The 21096-nt window shown below is 32.1% G+C and overlaps 1 protein-coding gene across 5 annotated transcripts in view; it reads right to left on the bottom strand.

Moving 5' to 3' along the window:
* Positions 1 to 21096, bottom strand: part of Csrnp3 (cysteine and serine rich nuclear protein 3) — a 187465-nt gene that overhangs the window by 89851 nt on the left and 76518 nt on the right. Inside the window, exon 1 of one of the 5 annotated variants that reach the window (XM_078017520.1) lies at positions 7921 to 8195. The exons of 3 other annotated variants lie outside the window; for them this stretch is intronic. The gene's annotated coding sequence lies outside the window, so the exon portion shown is untranslated. Of the gene's footprint in view, positions 1 to 6112; positions 6335 to 7920; positions 8196 to 21096 lie in introns of those variants that run through there. One more of the 5 variants, XM_078017519.1, reaches the window with a different exon arrangement.

Genomic DNA, 21096 nt, shown 5'->3' with positions numbered 1-21096 from the left:
CTGTTCAGTGTTTTAGAAGGACTCTGGTTGAATGAAAATATAGACTAACAGTGTAGATCAAAGGGTATTTAAGAGATATGAGACCCCTTTCCTTCAGCAGAATCATCAGACTCGTGTAAAAGAAGGGAACTTAAAAAAAAAATTCCTTCATAAAGCATTTTAAAGTGGACAAAGGAAGAAAATAAGGGTGAGATTTAGAACCATACCCTTTTAAGCACTGGGATCTCTCCAAAAAGAGCGCACAGGGAATTGAGATTTTAAAATTTAGAACAAATAGGAAAATCTACCTTGGACATTATTTAAGATAAATCACCACCTATGGGAAGACTTAAATTTTTACTATTTTAGGCAAAGAAAAGAGTTATTCAACCTGCAGTGACATTGAATTAAGCAACAATTAATAAAAATAACACATAGTGTAAGATTAAATTTCTGGATTTTCAAGTCTCAGTGAACACCCTACTAACACAAATTTAAACTTGTTTGCAATAAAAGTAAGTCATGCAAAAGTCATAAAATCTTTTTTAAAAGCTGACCAATATTTTAAGAAGTTTTGCCCTTCAAACGGTTTCCAGAAATACAAAGTCCTGATATTCCTTCAGTTTATCTAAAATATTACCAAAGTATATTTGTCAAATAATTTACAAGTTAAAAATGCAAATACACTAGTCTAAATTTCTTTTGAAGAAACCTTGTGTCCAAGTCAGTTGATGCATAATATTGCTAAACATCATGATTCATGGGAAGTTTAAAACAGAAGTTAATCTGTGGCATAAAGATCCTTTCATGATCAAACAAATCAGCATTTTACGTCATTAGGTAAAACCTAATATGTGCCAGGCTTCCCTTGTAATAAGAAAGCTCTTTGTCTAGAGATAAGACAAAAACTGTGGGTGGAGCAGAAATGAACAACTACTGCCTTAGCTGTACAAAGTTAACATGAAAAAAATGGTAGTACAGGGGCTGGATGTGTGCCTCAGTGGTAGAGAGCTTTCCTAGGAAGTATAAGGCACTGGGTTCCATCCTTAGCCCCACATAAAAATAAATAAATAAATAAATAAATAAATAAATAAATAAATAAATAAATGGTATTGTGTCCATCTACAACTGAAAAATATTTTTTAAAAGTGGTAGTGTAAAGATGGAAATTTGAAAATCATAAAGGATATAAAATTTAAAAATTCAGAAAGTTACATTTTACTATGGTATCTGAGGACTTTTTTGGAGATTGTGCTTCTAGTTGGAGACATTCGTGGTAACTAACCTAGCTGCATGGAAACTGAACCTTGATGACCTTGGTAAGAGCCCTCTTGATTTGCCTAACGTGAATTCTAGGCATCAACTGCTCAATATTACTTATATATGACTATATGACCTTCAGTGAACTCATGATAGGCTTCTATTTTGGGGGTGGTGCGGGAGAGCTCTTCTTCATCTGCTGAAATCTAAAATGTTCAATCAGGATTCTCCATGACTATAAACTTGGGCTGAACTTGCATATCAGCACCAGGGAATCAATTCCTAAGGATTGAAAAATATTATTATTAGCTACAGTTTACAAATGCTTTAATCATGTGCCAGACATGCATCCTACCATTCCATTTTCACAAAGACCCCCTCATGGACTATTATTATCATTTTGCAGGTGAAGAAGATGAGGCTTAAAGATTTCAAACACTATGTCCAACACCAACAAAACACATCTTGAAAATGACACTAGGGTTGGGATTTACCCTGAACTTTCTGCTGCTCTTCACACTCTGCAATGTGGACTTAAACAACACACAATCAACTATATGATAAAAAGACCTGCCTATGAAGAAAACAACATATAGTGCTATATGATATTTTTCTGGTTTCATGAGTTGTCATGAAAGGAACTTACAAGTTTCTTATTTTACTAAATAAAATTACTCAGGTTTGTTAAAGTAGGAATTTTGTCACGCTGATAATTCAAAAGAAGATCAGAAGGGGAAGCTATTCCCCCAACAATTTTGAACGAGGTGTCATTCTGCAGTATCTTTCAACACTTAGTTCATGGAACCAGCATTCCTTTAGATCTTCAAAGTTCTTTAGAATAACTTCTAAAATAGTATCAGCTACCTTATGTATTACAAGACATCATGGCATTATGGGGAGTGAATTTGCAAAAAAAAGAGGACTGATGGTTCATTGTCTGCTTTCATTTCTTGTATGAAATCTGATAAGAGATAATATATATGCATATAGATGCATCTTGAATAAATATGTGGATTTGTAAACTTGCATAGAGATAAGATTACCCAAGCAGATTCTTTCTATGTAGCATACAAGGGGAAGGCAGTAAATTTGACACCAGGCTTTGGGAATGAGACAGGCTACAAACAATCCTAAAACTGGCAAAAATAGGTATATCTATAACCACTGATAAATCAAATGACACCATAGAGTTGTTCTCTATGTTCTCAGTTGTATACTCGTTAAGAAATTTGTCATTTCCCTATTGAATATAATTGCAAATGAGTGTTAACTGTTTAATATGATGGATTCTTAGTATAGCAATAAGAATAATTTCTCATTTATCTGAAATTCAAATGATTTTCAGTATTCGGAACATAAAAATAAACTAAAAATAAATTTTGCTCATTTTCTATGTTCCAATGCTTACTATATATATAGTGACTATATATATATATATGCATGCATATATATGGTCATAAGTTCAGTATATAAGAGAAGCATGAAGGCATGTTTGTCTTTTTCCTTTTGCCCAGCAAAGTCTAAATAATTTATAATTTAATGCAAAACAAAGATCACAAAATTGGTTTTTAATTGGTTTTTTAATTGCTTTCAGACAAAGAGCAATTACTATGCTAAAATTAATAAATATTCACATGAGAAAGGAGTCAATAAAATAATATAAAGCATATCAACTTATATATAAAAAAACATAAGAGTACAAGGTTATTTGGAAGGGAGAACCAGTGGAGAAGAGTTTTACATTTTGCAATAGGTGAATAAAATTGTGAGAATATGATTCTGCCATAACAAAAAAGCCATAAATTAATTTCCACTTTGCTCAACAAGGCTGAATGATGTGCACTATATCTTGCTCCCATGAAAACTATTAGCATTTAAAGTTATAAACTTTAGCTACTAGAAAACTATCTTATATTGTATAAATTATTTTTCCAGCTCTACTAGACTATAATCATTATAGTACACTATAAGTCTAATTAGATCCTTAAAATATTTTGGCAGTCTTATTTTATTTATATTTATCAACAAAATTGACAAAATTTCACTTAAATTTTAGTGTAGGCAACCAAAAGGCCATTACTTGCTTTGATTGCTTCTTAGGAAATGCCTTGGTAAAATAAAGTGACTATTTTGAATACTCAATAATTATTTTGAGCCTTTCCTTATTTATGTTACAGGTCATTTAATTTTTTCTCTTTCATAGGTTCCATAAGTTCAGGACAGAGTGATAATCCAACTGAAGGCCTACACAACCAATTTTGAGGTGACAATAGTTATTTGTAGATTTTCAACTATGTTCCATGCTGCTAGACTGAGTACAACATGTTTGCCCTAAAAATCTTTTCCAAGCCTACAATATGGTCTCTAGTTTTAAATGACGACAAAGGCAGACTGGTAATCAGAAAGCAGGGAATTCAGTTTTGAAAAATCCTTAAAATTGCTTTGAAGTCTGATATAACACTATTTCTTTAAGTATGCTAATGACACATCCCCAAGGATTTGTCTTTAGATTACTCTATTTACTTTTACTTTCAAATTTGATTTGAATTGTATTTACATAAATACATTTTTCTATATGCATTTAGCTTCCCAGACCACAAGCTTACTATGAGCAAGCTGCTGAGATTTGTATGAAAGTAGTATGGCTTGAGCTAATGCAAAAAGACTTCAAAGTTTTGAGTGAATTTGCATAGAGACATAAATTATCCAGGATATTCAAAGCTATAAATTAGCTGCAGGACATATATAGCTCTCTCATGGCTCACAGAAGCACAACAATTCTCTTTATTTCACATTTATCTATTATCACGTTTTCTCTAAGAATTTTCATGGGCTCTCCTTTTCTTGCTCTTACTCCGTTTATTTCTATGTTCAGGGTGTGCTTACTGATAGAGGTTGAATTTACAAAATTAAAAGTATTAGACTGCCTGAATGACTATTAACCTCTGTTATTTCCTCTATTCTGCCACACACACACACACACACACACACACACACACACACACAGGTTAAAATACACAAAGTATAGGTAATGCCCAAAGTAAAGAAAAAATTAAATTAAAATTTGTTGAGTTAAATTGAACAGTTTTAAATATCTTATTTGTCTACTTGACTATATTATACATATGTAATATTGTATAATATACATATAATACATATTATATAGTATATAAATACAGATATGTATATATATGCATATAAATCACAATAGTATATATGATGGCAAAATCTACAAATATTGTTTGGACCAGAGGTCAACATATTCTGATCAACTGAACAAGGAAACAATTTATCAGAAACATATTTCCTTGAAAGTTTCAAAAGAAAAAGAATTTAGAAAAAAATGTCAGTTGCTGCATTTTTAAGAAACACACAAAATCTGAATTCCTTTTCCTAAGTTAACTCAAGACCCTGGAAAAATGTCCTAATGTCCCCTAAAGTGATAAAGAGTGAGAATCTGGGAATGAATAACCATTACAAAGTGAATTTCTTAAATATTTGAAATAATTGTCCTCCATTGTTTTAAATGGTCATCCTCCTGTTTTAGCCCCTACCCCCACCCCTCCACCCCTGTTGAACTCTCTTCCATTTAAAATACAAGATATTGTTGCCAAACTAGCACATCTTAATCACTAAAATAAAATCAGCCCCCTCTTTTTCGGTACAAAAAAAAGTATTTCAGTTTATCTAAATATGCAGTAGTTCTTCATAAAATGCAGTTTTAAATACATTGTGCAAATATAAAAGCATAAAGCAATAACTTCATGACTAAATACTATTCTGCCTTTTCATCTTTCCAACATATTTTCATACACATATAACAAGTAATATAGATAAGTGCACACTTGCTTGATGCAAATGAAAATTATATTTTTTTCTCATAAACATTGCAACTGATAAATTGATATATTTGAATTTTTAATGATATGAATAAACACAGTTGGATAATGCTGCTTTAAGTTTATATAAAAATATGTTTGGGAAATCAAAACGTAATATGAACAATCAAAGTGAGTACACATTTGTTTGGTGCAGGACAGGCTTTTTCTATGATGTAATCACACATTTTACAAAAGTGTGATATTTAGTGCCTGGGGAAAAAAAAAAGGACTTTTGTCCTGTCTGTGATATTTATGAGGATCACTTTACAATCCAGAGTTAAATGAAAAGAGAAGTTATAGGAAGTTGAACATGTTGAATCAAACAGAATTGTCTGAAAAGTCCCAAAGAGCATTAATAACAATAAGAAAAAGCAAAGAAGGATTTTAGGTCTCCAACCCAGAAATAAGAAATACTTCTCTGATAAGCTGTTTAGCAATAAAAACATGGAACAAAATCTCTCAAAACCAAACCTGCTCTTAACATGAAATGAAAATATAATTTATCAAAACTGTCCCTTATGATGTTGTGTAGAATATGAACAAAAGAACTCCATTATTTAATTCCAGATAACCTCACAAGAATTTTAGGCTAAGAATTCAGTTCTTATTTAAAATACATGTCTTAGAAAATGTGAAAATCTACTAAAAATTGAAAGTCTTGTTATTTATTTAAATGTTTCAACTCAAACAGCTCTCTACAATCAAAAACTTATACCAAAAAGGAATTATTCAGGAGCCTCAAACCAATTTTTTTTCACCTGAAATTATTACATCAGAACAGCAAAAACTACAACACACACACACACACAAAAAAAAAAACAAGTTTCAAATAGAGAAAACATTAAGAAACAGACAAATGAAGAATAAACTAGTTAAGGAAAGCCGGGAAACCAACAACACCCAGCCAGTTGTCACAATGAATTTAAACAGCCAATCCCCATCAGTGTTTTCAACAGAAGTAAAATCAGGCGCATCACGAAATGTCACCATACCTGTATGCACTTTAAATGACTACGGCACACACGATGTAAAATCTCCAGTCTCAGAAATAAAGCACACTTCATTTAACTGCTGCAAAACCCTGCTGCAGAGAAGCCTAGTATACATTTTTTTTTTTCAGGCAACTGATCCAGCTTTCCACCAGCTCTGTGACCTTTGAACTCCCTTCTGCCCCCCTCCTTTCGCTTCTGCAGTCAAAGCCTGCGAGCTGGTCTCATTTGCATAAGGTTCAGGCAGTCCTCCAGCAGCTGAAACGGAATGCTGGGTAAGGGATTGTGGAACTGCAGTTCTGCCAAGGTACCTGAATCACGGGAGAACAGGGATATGCGATGGGGAGTGGGCACGGTTTATACTGGGCTTTCAGCATCTCATTCCCCCACCTCTATTAATGGATAAACAAATTTAGCATTTGATTCGGAGTTCTGCTCTCACTACTTTCCCTCTTCCCACCCTAAGAAGCTGTCTGCAGCTACTGTGGTAACCAAGGAAACCCAAATAGTCAAATACTTCATTTAAATATGTGTAGAAGGCCAATTTAAAATTTTCATTAACTTCTTTTCTTTTGGAGACATAGCTTTTTTTAAAAAATTAAATATGTATTATGAATACAATTAGACCCATGGGTATTTCTTTTTTGTTGTGGTTTCAACAGCATCTAACAACAACAAATTTATGTTAGGAACCATACAAATACATGAAGTCACTACAGTAATTCCACAAAATGCTAAATATGCTTAAGTGCCTTAGAGACCATCATCCTAAATGGTGTTCAAAATTTAATTGTAAAGAATTTAGTTCCCAAGATGTCTTTAAAAGAATACACCAGTAAAAAGGTAAATCAAAGTTTATGTATTTAAATCTAAAAATTCACAAAATAGTAATGCTTCTCCGTCTTTGGCAAAGATTTTCAGTGTTGTGCTATTATTTGCTAGAACTATTTCTTCCCTTGTTTTCCTACACACAGTAATTTCTCTATCTGAAACATAAAGTTCTCTATAGCTTATAACCTATGTAGTGGTTATTTTCTAAATAAAGGTCATAGGTACATACTTTGATAAATATACCTGAAAGCATATATTCTCCATTACTAAATGGTGAACCAATAGAAATATGCATCATCACATAATTAATCCATTTCTGTTTTTAAAATTAAGCTAATTTGTTTTCTTTCATTTGTGAATGAATAATGCCTATGAAATATAAGGTTTTATGCACTAATCTTTTCCAATTGTCAAAGAAACATAATTCAGAAAATAAAAGACACAAATTAATAGACAACATTACTAAAGTGTAAAATTTTAATGATTTCAAAATTTCCTTGTTTAAAAAATTTTTAATTAAATATTTTAAACCTTTTCCCAGTACACTCAAAAACACCAATAAATTCTGAATGATTTATCCTCTAATTTATATGAGATAAACTATTACAATGAGGAATTTTTAATACTGGAAAAATTAATTTGAAGCTTTTTACTTGAGCTATTTATTAATAGTATTCTGCTTTATATAATCTCTGTATACATAGAAGATTAAAAATTATTGGATGAATTTTTCCTTAGTCATGAATTTTTAAATAGAATAAATAACTTTTCAGTTTAATATAATGCTATTGACATTATTCTGTTTTATCTAATTCCATCAAAAATTTAAACATGTTGGGTCAATTCAAGTGCATCCTTCATAATACATATTACGAATATCTTGCAAAGTTTTTGTTTAAGGCAAAACACACATCAGCTTATCCTAATTTAAATTTAATCTAATATAAGGAAGTGTTGGAGAAATTGATGAAATCACTGACCTGTTCAAATAGCTGTAGTCTTAGTCCTTGCACTCTTTATTCATTAGAATCCAAAATAAATTGATTATCATTTTATAATATGTGCCAGTATCACGGAAGGCACTGTCCTTCCTGGTTCAGCGGAATCTTCTTAAATTTCCCAGCCCTGTGTTTTATTGCTGGTACCATATGCTTTATTGTTCAGCGACAAGAGCTTCACTCTGCACAAAGACTCATTACCTACTGCTTGCTGCACAGCATCAGCCTCGCTGAGGCTGCCTATATGTGATCACATGGAGTTTTGTCTGAGAAAGCCAGGCGTGCCAATGACTCCGCTGTGTCTATGGATATTTTTATCAGCTGAGGTCTACTAGGAGGAAGAAATAACAGATTAAGAAGCTGCTCTAAGTCAATAATGTAGCACAACTTATGGAAATCCCTGCAGAAGATTTATTATTATTATTATTGTAAAAAATGTTTAAGCAAGCATTCAAAAAAGTTAACTAGATTTTATTTTAATAGAAACTGAATAATATTTTAAAGAAGGGGAACTTGTAAAAAGCTATTTTCTACTTATGCTTTCTGAAAGTACTGTTGTACAAATGTTATTGAAGAGCCTAGCTCTAATGGATGATTTGACAAGGCATTTTAACCTTTTGATTGCTGGCATTTCTTTTTCTTGGAGGTTTTTTTTAATCCTATAAAAGAATAAGAGCTGATTCCCTCAATATCTCCTCAATAAAAATTTCAATCATTGAAACACACTATATATGAATAAAAATGTATATACTAATTCTTTTTGATAAGGTAGATGAGAGAGTGAGTGCTTTTTATTGATGTATGTAAATGAGATAGATGACTAATTTATCTTCTCAAAAGATGACACATTCCTAGAACAGCTGACTTAAAAGAACAATGAAAATTTCAAGTTAAAGATCTAAAGGACATATGGTTCATATTAATTCTTAAAATTGCAGTACCTTATTTTAGACAGCTTACTTCAATAAAGCATCTGGTTTATCTTATCTGATTTCAGTGCTAACAAGTAGTTTCAGAGATGACTTCTCAATATTTACAGGAATTTTCTGTTACATAGATATTGTATTAATAAATTTACAATGTGTGTTTCTGTGAATTGTCATATTATTTGTCTAAAAATATTTTAAAATTACCTAACTTAATATCTTAAAAATTGAAAATGGATTGTGAATTTCCAAATTTTTTAAAAAAAAGTTTAGTTATTAAAATGCAATGAAAAACATCTATTTCTTATTACTCTAATAATCTGCCTAAAACGAATAGGTATTTGAAAGGTTGTTGCATGTAAGTCTCAGTGAAAATTTTGCATGGCATACATGCAAAGTGCAATAAAGAGCACAGAAGAAACAGTCAGAAGCTCCATAAATAATGATCAGAAAGTAAATTTTCTGTATAGTAAGATATACAGTGCATTTTAATGGTGGCTAAATAATTCAGTAATAAATCTTTAAACACTGAAAAAATATATATATATATAAACATATATACACATACTTAAGCCTTTGGTCAATAAGAAATTATTTTTCTGAAAAACATTATAATATAAACATTTTATCAATTGAAAATTTAAAAGTAGTTTTAGTCTAGAATAGGCAAATGTGGTTAAATAGCTCAGTTTTGAAACACAATGATTTAATAGTTTTCTTTATAATATTATTTGAGGTGTTAACATTGACCCAGAATGTCTCAGAAGTCAAACAATGGGTTTTTTTTAACATTGAAAGAATTATTCAGATATGTTTTAAATGCTACCACTTTAATGCATTTGTTTCAAAATGCTTATATTTATTTTCCCCTCTGCACACAAGAGCTATGCTGAAGCTACAAAACCTTGGGGCATTAAAAGCAAAAAGAAAACAGTGTTTCTAGCTTACAGCATACCTCTGGGTTCTTAAAGACGTATACATTCTAGTTAATATCCTTGATGATGTCATCATGCTAATGTACAAGGAAATAAACAAAAGGCAGCCATTTTTTTTCTTACTGCACCACTTCAGAACAGTGAAATAAAATGGTTCCAAATGGAAGGAAAGAATCAGGAGAAAACCAAGTGATTTCTGATTATTGAGTAATGTGCGTTGGGGAGACAAAAGGGTGTAAAATTGGAAAGAAATACACATGTGTAAAGTTTATGTACATATATGTGAAAAAAACAATTTAACAATAACTAACTATACGTAAGTATAATGACCATAAAATTAAAAGAAATTACCAGTTGAATAGTGAATCTCCAATGGAAAGACTGTGCCTATTAAAGTATTAAATGTAAGAGTCTGTTAAATTCATTAATGTGGAAAAATATATTTAGAGGCAGACACCAGAACTAGAAGGATCTAGGAAAAGGCAGAATGAATCATGAAATAGTAATAATCTTCCCAGGTCTACTATTGTCTTAAATGACCTTGGTGAGTTATTGCAGCATCTAATGGCTTAGATTTAATGTCTGAAAACCAAGAACAGGAAATCCTTTGAAAAGTATTTCATGGAAATATATAGCAATATTTTTAAACCTCAATTCTCTGAACTAGCTAAAACAAGCACTGTCAGTTAATAGTAATAAAATGAAAAGATATAAAGTTTTAATGAATAATTAAAATAATTTCTAAATGAGTTAATACCACAGAAACATATAGTAGATAGAACTTTTGGAAACAAGATACGATTATTTTTTTTTCTAATACAGTCATAAAAAAAGATAAATACATTTAGTAAATAATGTGAAATTTCATAAAATTGCCTCAGGATTAAACAACAAAACATACCCATCTATCCAATCAAAATTCTGGAATTCTCTCAGCAGCACAGCAAGAGAATTGCAGCAGAGATTCTCACATTATACATTGAACAACCAGGCCTCTGATTTATATAACAATTTCATCAGCCAAGTGTTCTTTAAATTTGAAATTAACAAAGAAACAGATCACAGTTTAAGGAAGCAAATTACATCCAAGATTGAAGGATGTTTTAATTTACTTTACCATATTAAAAGTTGTGAAAATGTGAATTGGATAGAATACTTAAACTCTTGATATTGACTCTTTTGCGGCAATGGAGATTGAATCCAGGGCCTTGGGCATGCTAGGCAGGTATTCTACCACTGAACTACCTCCCCAGGCTTGATGCTTATTAGCTTGGTTTTTCTCTACAGGGAAATTGGCATCATAGAATCATTCCCCTTTCCTACAAAACAGCCAAAACTTACCAGAAATAAACTAAAATATTTGCTATCCTGTTCCTGCAGAAACACAGACATGGAATTATACTAAATGAATGATCTCTTAAACATTCTACTTCATGAAAGAATATTTATTGACACTATTGCCTATGTTTCCTGGAGCCATATAAATTGATATATCCACCAGTACACCTCCTGTTGAATTCAACATAGAACAAGCTGCATTTCATCCTCCTTCACTACAAATTCAGAGAAGTCAGTAAGCTGGCCCAATCAGCCTCAAAATCCAAGACCAATTGGATTCAACAAACATTTATTGAGACATTTCCATGTACCAAACAATTGCTAGGGATATAAAAATGAAATATGAACTGTTCCCAAGAAGATTACAGTCTCTATAGTGAGAAGAAAAGAAATGCTGAGCATGTTATCAGAAGGTGGTTATGTAGAGACTTGTTTTCAAGTTTGAATATTTTAATAACTGAATGTATATTTTATGGAAAATCAATACTTTCTACTTTCTATAATCATCTAAAGTCAGAAAAATCATTGCTATAATCAAATATCATTTATTAAATGTCCAATTGTAAATTTTCCTTTGAATCTTATCATCTAAGAGATAGTATTTCTCTCAAAATAAAGCATATATTTGTAGCTATTATATTTTGTTATTCTTGTATCACTCTTCCATCAAAAACTAGAGTCCAATATCTTTTCCCTTTAATTTGTAGTTGGCCTTCATGATTTGCTTAATCATCAGAGATTGCTCAAGTGATGTTCTGGATATTCCAAGGATAGTTTCTAAAAAAAACTGAGGCTTTCACTTTGAACCTCTTGAAACCCTCTCTCCAGGATCCCTGAGCTACTGTGTAAATGGACTGGTTTCCCTGAGAAGTCACCTCTGCTCTCTGGGAGAAAAGAGAATTTCTAGCTTTAAACAGATACTTTGAGAAATACACAAAAACAAGGACAAGGAGCTTTTCCAACTATCATGAGAAGAACTCTGAGTTGCATGACATGAGATTTGAACCACATGCTGGGATATAGAATTAGCAAAAAAAAAAAAAAAAAAAAAAGTCTGCTTTTAGAGTATCCTGAAGTTTAAGATGAGGAGATTTTTACTATATACATAAGATGTGTGAGGTCCTACAGGATAAGATATGAGGTATGGTCAATATAATGCCTCAAGGCAATGTCAGCAGTGGAGGAGAGGCTAGCCAGGTAGAGCAATGGGGAAGCAGTAGGTATACGATAAAAAGATGGGTAGTATTGATGAAGGCCCGAACTAGAGATGATGACTGAGGAAAGAGTGGAAAGGAAACCAGAATAAAGAGAGAGAGGATATTTAAAAATCAGTTCAATAAACTGGCCTCTGATCTCACAGCCTTGAAAAATCAATGATTTCAATGATTCCGCTACCTGTTAGATCTAAAGTAGAGACAACTAAACTAGTTTGGTTAGATTGAATAATTACAGGTATTTTGAGTTTTATTGGTCTCAGTTTCTCAACTTTCAAATATTGTGGAAAAATAGCTATCATCAAATATTAGTGTGATTGGGAGGCTGGTGACTTTAAAAGAGGACCTTTTTAAAATAAGGAACATGGAGGAAACTATTTACATTTTCTTCTAAGCTAGGGGGTTAGTGTAGAGAAAGGAAATATATATACAAAGATTAAAAAAAAACAGGTAATTCTGGATAGTGCAAACTAAGACTTGAAACACATACACAGACACTCATGAACACACACACATACACACCACCATTACCTGTCAAAGTAAACAAGACTACTAGAGGTTTATTCTTTTGATTTTTCATTATATTTAAATATAAGACTACCAAAGCAGTCGATGTTAATTTTAGCACCCTGTGAACAGCCACTCAAAATGAGGCAGGTTAAATAGTAGGAACAGCTCTATAATTACCGCCACAGCATGTACAATATGTACATAAATCATTTGAATGTGGCTGTAAAGAAGTCTCTATGCAAAGTAACCTGGAGAAAAAGATATCCTGATTTCTCCCACCCCACTCTTCAATCTCTGTCAGTACAAAAGCATTAGAAAACAACGTCTATCAGGAGAGAAAAGCACAAATAAAGCATACCTCTCAGAGAACACAAGGATATATTTATTTCTTTGTGACCATCAAAGATAATTATAATGATTTCTTCCTATGCAGAGTTAGAAATTTCACTTGGGACAAAATAAAATGATAGTGCAAAATAGCATAAACTAAAATCAAACAGAGTTTAGCACATAAAATAAAAGAATAATTTAAGATGACTAATGGCTTTTCCATGACAATATTAATGTTGCACCATAACTAAAAGGGTTACAAAACTGCTTTAGGGTCAAGACTTAAGGAAAAACAAGTTGTTTATATTTTACTTTGCCAATAAATATTCACAAATTCTTGGCTAACAGAATAAATACAATTTGATTTGTATAATAGACGCATACAAAGAGCTTTCACATTATTTATATGAATTCATTAATTCATTCACTTTGCATTTACTGAGTACTAATGCTTAGAACTGAGTTTGGTGTTCTAACATGTTAGAGATATGAATGTTGTAGTCTACAAGCTAAACGACTTTCCATCTGGAGACAGATATAAAGAAGCATAGCATAATGAAGTAGATCCTATAATTGAAGAATATATAAGAACATAAAAACAGGAGTACACTATGCTATCCAAAAAAAAAAAAAAAAAGCTCATGATTATCAAGCATTTACTAAGACCAAAGTGCTTTACACAAAATAATTAAATAAAATAACCATTACAACGCATCTCTTGAGATAGCTACTTGTACCATCTCTTTGATGACCTAAATGAGTGTACGGATTAGTTAAGTGATTTACCAACTGACAAAGTCAGTATTCAATCCCAGGTAGAGTGTATTCAAACCAGTGTGGCTCCACTGGCCACATGAGTCAAAGTAATCATGGTGGACTTTGCAGAAGAGGTGACATGGGAAATAAATCTTAAGGGAATAGTAGGAGTTCTTTTGTGGAAAAAGAATTCTAGGCAGAAGGTCTAGAATATATATGGATTTGGAGGCATGATTAATATATGTGTGAAGAAAACTAAAAATTCAATTTGAAAATGGTAAGTTCATTTGATCTTGATGGGTTTGTGCATTTGTAATGCTAGGCTGTTTGGAACTCATCTTAGAGTCCATTGTCATATAGGGTATTTAAATGGCTGTATTATATCTGTAGATTTTAGGTTTGAAATTTCTGTGAAGAAAGAATTAAAGAATGGCCTAGCAAACCATTGAAATAATCATATATATATATGATTATATATATATGATATATATGATTATTTCAATATATATAATCATTATATATATGATATATATATATGAATAAAGATAGTAGTTGCCCTGGGATGGAGAAGAAAAATATTGAGAAAAGAACATATCGACCAATGCTTAGACCTAAGGAGAAGGAGAACTTTGAATAGAGAATTTTTAATTTAGGGGACAGAATGCGGAATGGATGATGATAGCATTAACTAAGGTTAAAAATACAAGCAACAGCTTACATATGTGGATCCATTCATTGCTAACCTGTATTAGCTTAGAGCACCTACCACGTACCAGGCAAGAGTACAGAGAAGTTGTATTGGCCTCACCTTGCCTGGTAGAAGAACTCATAGACAAAATCTATTATCCTGATACAAATTTTCTCCAACACAGCTAACTTAAGAGAACAGAATTTCTCTTAGGGACCTAATTAAAGATTAAGAAAAACCTAAGAGCAGGGTGTGGCAACACATGCCTGTAATCCAAAGACTCCGGAGGCTATGGCAGGAGAATCCCAAATTTAGCAAGATTCTGTCTCAAAATAAAAAAAAAATAAAGAAGGATAGGGACATAGATAAGTGGTAAAACACTCCTAATTTCAATTCCCAGTGCGAAAGAAGGAAGGAAGGAAGGATGATGAATGAGTGGTTGCCTTTTTCACAAAGAAATTTTGAATTTGGCATAGCATCAGTTGAATTTAATTGTGGTGTTTATGTAAGAAAACCATATAAAAGTGTTCTATGCAGATTAAAATCATGCTCCTGATCAAAAAATCCACCTCCGTGCTTTATATTAATCATACAACATGAATAAATACAAGAAATAAATTAGATTTCTCCTTTAGGCAAATGTATTAATGAGCTTAATTCCGGGGCTTGCTGTTACCACTAGTGGCAGTTTCTTTGATATGAAGCATGCATTTCCTTTCTTGTTCATATAGGCAGGTTCCTATTTAGTATTCATTATTCATGTCTATTTTTATCAAAGAGCACTATTACACGAAACCATGATCCAAGCATGTTTAGCTCTGGGTTTTATTTAGGGAGGTAAGGAGATTATGCAGCTTTATTTTACTGGGGTTTGATTGTTATGTACATATGATATTGTAGTACATATCAGTTCTTTAATATTAGAAGATGTTCTTCAATATTAGAATTTAATTTGAGTGGTCTGGTTGAAAGATTTTTCTCACACCTGTGTTAGCTTAGAACATCAATATGCCATTGGAGAAAAGCAATTAACCTTGTAAACAAACTAGTAAAAACAAGTTATGTTTATCACAGTCTCAATAAACGCTCTTTAGATAGTTGAAGAAGTTCTTCTGTGAATAGCCAACGATGTGGGATTAAGAATAGGGGGAAGTGTAAACACATTTTATTGGAATATTATGATCCCTGATAACTTTACAGACAACCATGGCTACAATAGCAATTGCACTGTTTGTTGACCTAAACATGATTTAGACTTTTGTCTGTTTCATTACTGAGGATTATTATGTATAAGACATGTGACCATGATGGCTGAGAAAAAAAATGGACATCACATTGCTACTGTTCTTCACCCACTCACAGTAGACTTTAAAGTCTACATGTGTTTGTTACATCATATTTGCACATTCTTTCTTTGACCAGGGAAGCCTATGATTACATATGTGGCTCCAATTTATGTACTCTATGGCCACTGTGGGGTCAGGTGAAAGCAATCAATTTATGGCTTTATGGAAGAAGAATGAAGTTTTTAAGTACAAAGATATTTTAAGAAATCACATATATAATGATTTAAAAATTGAAATCACCTAAATAAACATGAAATGTTTATCAATGTAGTGAAATATCAACTATTAAAATCACAATCATAATTATGCAAAAACAATAAAAATGCTTACAAAATAACAATTAGTGAAAAAAAATATCACAAATACAAATATGATTACAAATAATATGTATGGAATAAGACTGAAAAGAAATTCAAAGAATTAAGGGATTATGTGTGCATACAAAACAGCATGCACACTGTGATCTCAGTACAATTGGCCCTTCAGATCCATGGATTTCACATTCACAGATTCAAACAGACAGAAAATGTTTAAAGAAAAACTGCATCTGTCCTGAACTTGTACAGAATTTTTTCTTATAATTATTCCCTAAATACTATTTACATTGTATTATGTGTTATAAATAATCTAGAGATGCTTTGAAGTAAATATGAGGTTGTGTACAGGTTGTATACAAAATATTGTTATCACTTTATATGAGAGACTAGAACATAACCAGATTTTGGTTTCAAAAGGGAGGTCCTGCAATCAATCCCCTATGAATGTTAAGAAAAGACCTTTTTCCAGATATACAGAAGCGTAAAAAAATTGAAAAAATCCAATCAAAATTTAAAAAGAAGTTATCTTTTAGAATTAGGCAATAGAATACTTTGACTTTTTCTGTGTTTTCCAAGTTTTTATTTTCTGTTACTAATAAAAAGCAATATTTAATAGAATTAACTTTATGGAAATTGGCTATACTCTTAATACTAAAAATAAAGCATTTAGAAATAGCAATGCTGCTTAAATAATTTCAACTGCTATAAATTTAACCTTTTAGATTTCAAGGAAATTGATTTCTGCTTCCACGCTTCACCCTTAGGCTGAATTTGAAGCTGGATGGATACCTCACTGTCTGCTAGGATCCCCAAAGACCTGATTGCTTTTGATCAATGAATATTCTTAACACTTTCTTCAAGTAACCATATACAAGGCTGCCTTCCTAAATTAGCTTTCCAGATATTAAAAGAGGTTCACATATATATTCCCAGTGTTTCTCAAATAGCAAGGACCAAAAGGGACCATTGAAAATGGCACACTAAGGTGTCACTGAGTGACCCTTCTCAACTGCAAAGCCCACATTGTAATAAATTAGTTTACTTGCCTGGGCAGGGAGGGGATTGTATTTTCACACACAAATTGGTGAGGGCAACTAGAGAGATGTGGTATTTGTTTAAATTGGAGGAAGATCTTGAGAGTTTAGAAAATCTTCAGCTGTACACTATGAGGTCCTCCTTACAATTTAATAGAGGAAAAAAACAGAGAAGAAAGAGGAAGAAAAAAAAAAAGAGAGAGAAGGCCCAGGGTGAAAGCAGCATCTAATTGGGAGAAAATTAGTGCCTTCATATTAAGTTTCCCTTATGCTTGGAGTGTGCCTGGGAGGCAAAAAATCCAGCAGTTGAACTCTTGCTCCTTGCTACCTCAGGGCAGGCGCCTGTGGAAAACTTCTGAACCCGAACATGCTATGGTAAGTTCTGTTACAGTTAGTGATTGATATACTGAAAAAGAACCAATCACTACCTCGTTGGAGAATGTTTCCCAGGCAACATTGTGAGGGGCAGCTTTTAATCAGAACTGCTCAATAAACCTTTGGCTATAAATAGGACAGTCTGGTACAGAAGTCCATTGTCAGTCGATAGCACAGTAGTTGCTGTGAGACTGTCCTTGGATTTCTCACACTCTATTCTCTCCTTCTCTAAGTGAACTCTTCCTCTAATCACTATACTCATTACTGTAATGTGTTTGCAGTTCTAAAAAGACACAGGTAAGCTGGGATCTCAAGGATAAAGCCCCTTCCTTATTCATATTTACACCCTGAGAGGTCACCTTGAGCCTTTCCTCATAGGAATGCTCAGCCCTACTGAGCAAGTTCCTGTGAATGTGTTTTGAGACAGATGTCTTGAGAAGGTTTGACAATGCTGGTAAGCTTTTGATTGAGAACAGAAAATTGTTTAACGCTGGCTTCCAGTTTGTGTTTCTTGAACTTGTATAAATAAAACAGATAAAAAGTTGGAGATACTCAAACCCTTTTTCTTCCTCAACTTTAGTTAGAAGAATTGGATCAGATGAGATGTCTTGCAACTTCTCCCTTCGTGCAGCTGTTCCACAGCTGGTAATATATTTTCAGGCTTATTAAAAATTTCTCCTACTGATAAAATTTCTTGGGCCTTTTACTCAAGCACCATCCCCACTGTCAATAATGCTTCTCCCTTGCTTTCTTCTTTTTCAAATGCAGAAAAGATGTGCCTCAGCTTGTTCCCAAGACCAAGAGTGGTCCCTTTGAATTTGCACACATTTGGAAATCTAGCAATATCTTTGGAGTCACAGGTAGATTTCTTTTGAATAGGGATATGAGCACATGGAGGGCTGTTCAAGGTTTTCAAATGCACCCTTCCAAACATGTCCACATTTTAGATCAACACATCTGTCGATATGTATCCTTTTAAGTGTACTATTTCTGTCAACAGAAGTTTCTGTCAAATTCATAGCATGTGTCAAATAAAACTATCTAAGTCCATGTGCTAAGTACTGTTATATAGAGAAGAGCTGTTTATTTAGATTCATTTCAATTAATTTCACTGAGATTTAATCATATTTAACATAAGAAATATTTATTGAGACACTGATTGATAAGAATCCTTACCCTCAACCAAACTTACAAGAGAAGAACCAAGAGAAAAAAAAAAGTAGAGTGATTTTACAAAATAGAAATTCCTTATTGGCTTTTTGTTTATCACACTGTTCCCCGCCCCTGTTCCCCCCCCCCCCTGCTAAGGAAAAAGATAACATAGTTTGCTGTGGAAAACTATTAAAATACCATTTTTTTTTTTTTTGTAGAAAATTTTTGAGGACAAGAGAGATTCTAATGTGACCTGAATTGCAACAGTTGTATAAACACTGGCATTAAATTCACAGAAAAGAGAGTAAATGTAATTTTGTAATATTAGCAGAGAGAATAAAATCTAAATGAACAGTCCATTTTGGATACAGGGAATAAATTGCCAAAATTGAAATGGCTTTTTGTAGAACACGAAAAATATGGAAGAATCATTACTGAATTGAAAAAGTGAGAAATTATTCTTGGAGAGCAGAAGAAAAAAAAAATCTCAACCATTCTCCCTTTATGAGCCCAATTTCATATGGCCTTTCAGGGAGTTTGTGCTTCCTAACTTGAGTTTACTCAACCTTTGGATAAACTTAAATTTTCTCCTGAGAAGTTTGAAACATTTACTTTCATCCTTAAGTAGTCAAGCAAGGTAGGAAGACCACTTGTAACTTTATTGGGTTTCACTGATGGGAAAAGTAAGGCACAGAGATTGCAAGTGGCCATTTTCTTAGTTTGGACTAAGAAGTGTTACAGCTTTTTGTTAAGGACAGAAATTTGAATTTTATTTAATGCAGAATTTGACAGGTGGTAGTTCTTATTAACTAATATAAGGAATTAAAGTATTTCCTTCTATATGAGGCAAATGTGTATTTAAAGGCATTTTTTTTTTTTTGGCCCTAAATGTTCTATGTAAAATTGGACAGCTATAACTAACTATAAAAGAAATAGCATTTTGTGCTTCTTGAATGTAATCTTCAGTGAGCCAAATCACATCACTAGTGAAGCAAACAGTTTAAAGAGATTAAAGACAAATCACTAAAGAAACAGATCTGTAAGCCAAGTACATAAGCAGAAAAAGTCTGGTTTTCCATAAGGACCTGCATTTCATATCTGATTGAATAGTTAACAAAATTATACATTGATATTTTGAGTTTTGCCTTTTAATAGAACTTCATCACCTGGTTACTGTTAAGCAACAATCCTTCCCATCCAAAATCGAAAGATTTGAATAACTGAAGGTCAATTTGGTAGCAAATGCTGCAAAACTGCTGTCAAGCTTTCTACAGTTTTGCTGTACGGCATCAGAGGAGATGAGAAGGCTGTAGGGGATACACAGAGCACTCAACAGGAACCAGATGGCTTAGAGGCAGAGAGAAAAGAGTATAAAGCTCAGGTTAGTTCCAGAGTAACATGATGGCAGAGTATGTAGGGAAAACAACGGATAGATAAGGATTGTTCCCTGTGGTTATATAAAAATTGTAAAAGAGGTGAGTGCTAGCCCCGGATAGTAATGGACCAATTGTTTCACTACACTTGCACCATGACTCATATTCAAAATGACTTTCTGGAAGTCACTGAGTAGTTTCTTCTACCTCTAGGAGGAGGAATATATATATCAATTTAAATGGTATATATATATAGCATTTAAATTTTTAACTAAAAATTTCCTCCTGCTAAATGGTGGAAAGACTTTTTTCTCCTAAAAAATTTTAAGTGAGAATATCAAATTAAATGGTATATATATATAATATATTTATATATATATTATATATATATAAATTAAATGGTATATATATATATTTATATATATATATATTATATATATAAATTAAATGGTATATATATAATATATTTATATATTATATATATATAAATTAAATGGTATATATATATATTTATATATATATATTATATATATAAATTAAATGGTATATATATAATATATATATATTATATATATATAAATTAAATGGTATATATATACCATTTAATTTGATATTCTCACTTAAAATTTTTTAGGAGAAAAAAGTCTTTCCACCATTTAGCAGGAGGAAATTTTTAGTTAAAATAATAAAATAATTTGTCAGTTCCCTAAGGAAAGTAATAGGACCTAATTGGAATCTTTTGTCTTTGAGTTAGGATAAAAATGAACTGTTGGTTTAAAAAAACTGCTACATGCAGAGTTATTCCATAACATAGGACATATAAGAGAATATGAAGATGAATAAAATATACATTTAATATATTTG

The sequence above is a fragment of the Ictidomys tridecemlineatus genome, chromosome 7 (genome assembly GCF_052094955.1).
Source record: "Ictidomys tridecemlineatus isolate mIctTri1 chromosome 7, mIctTri1.hap1, whole genome shotgun sequence".
NCBI classification, from domain to species: domain Eukaryota; kingdom Metazoa; phylum Chordata; class Mammalia; order Rodentia; family Sciuridae; genus Ictidomys; species Ictidomys tridecemlineatus.
The sequence above is the reverse complement of the archived record's forward strand: the minus strand, read 5'-3'. Positions and strand labels throughout refer to the sequence as shown.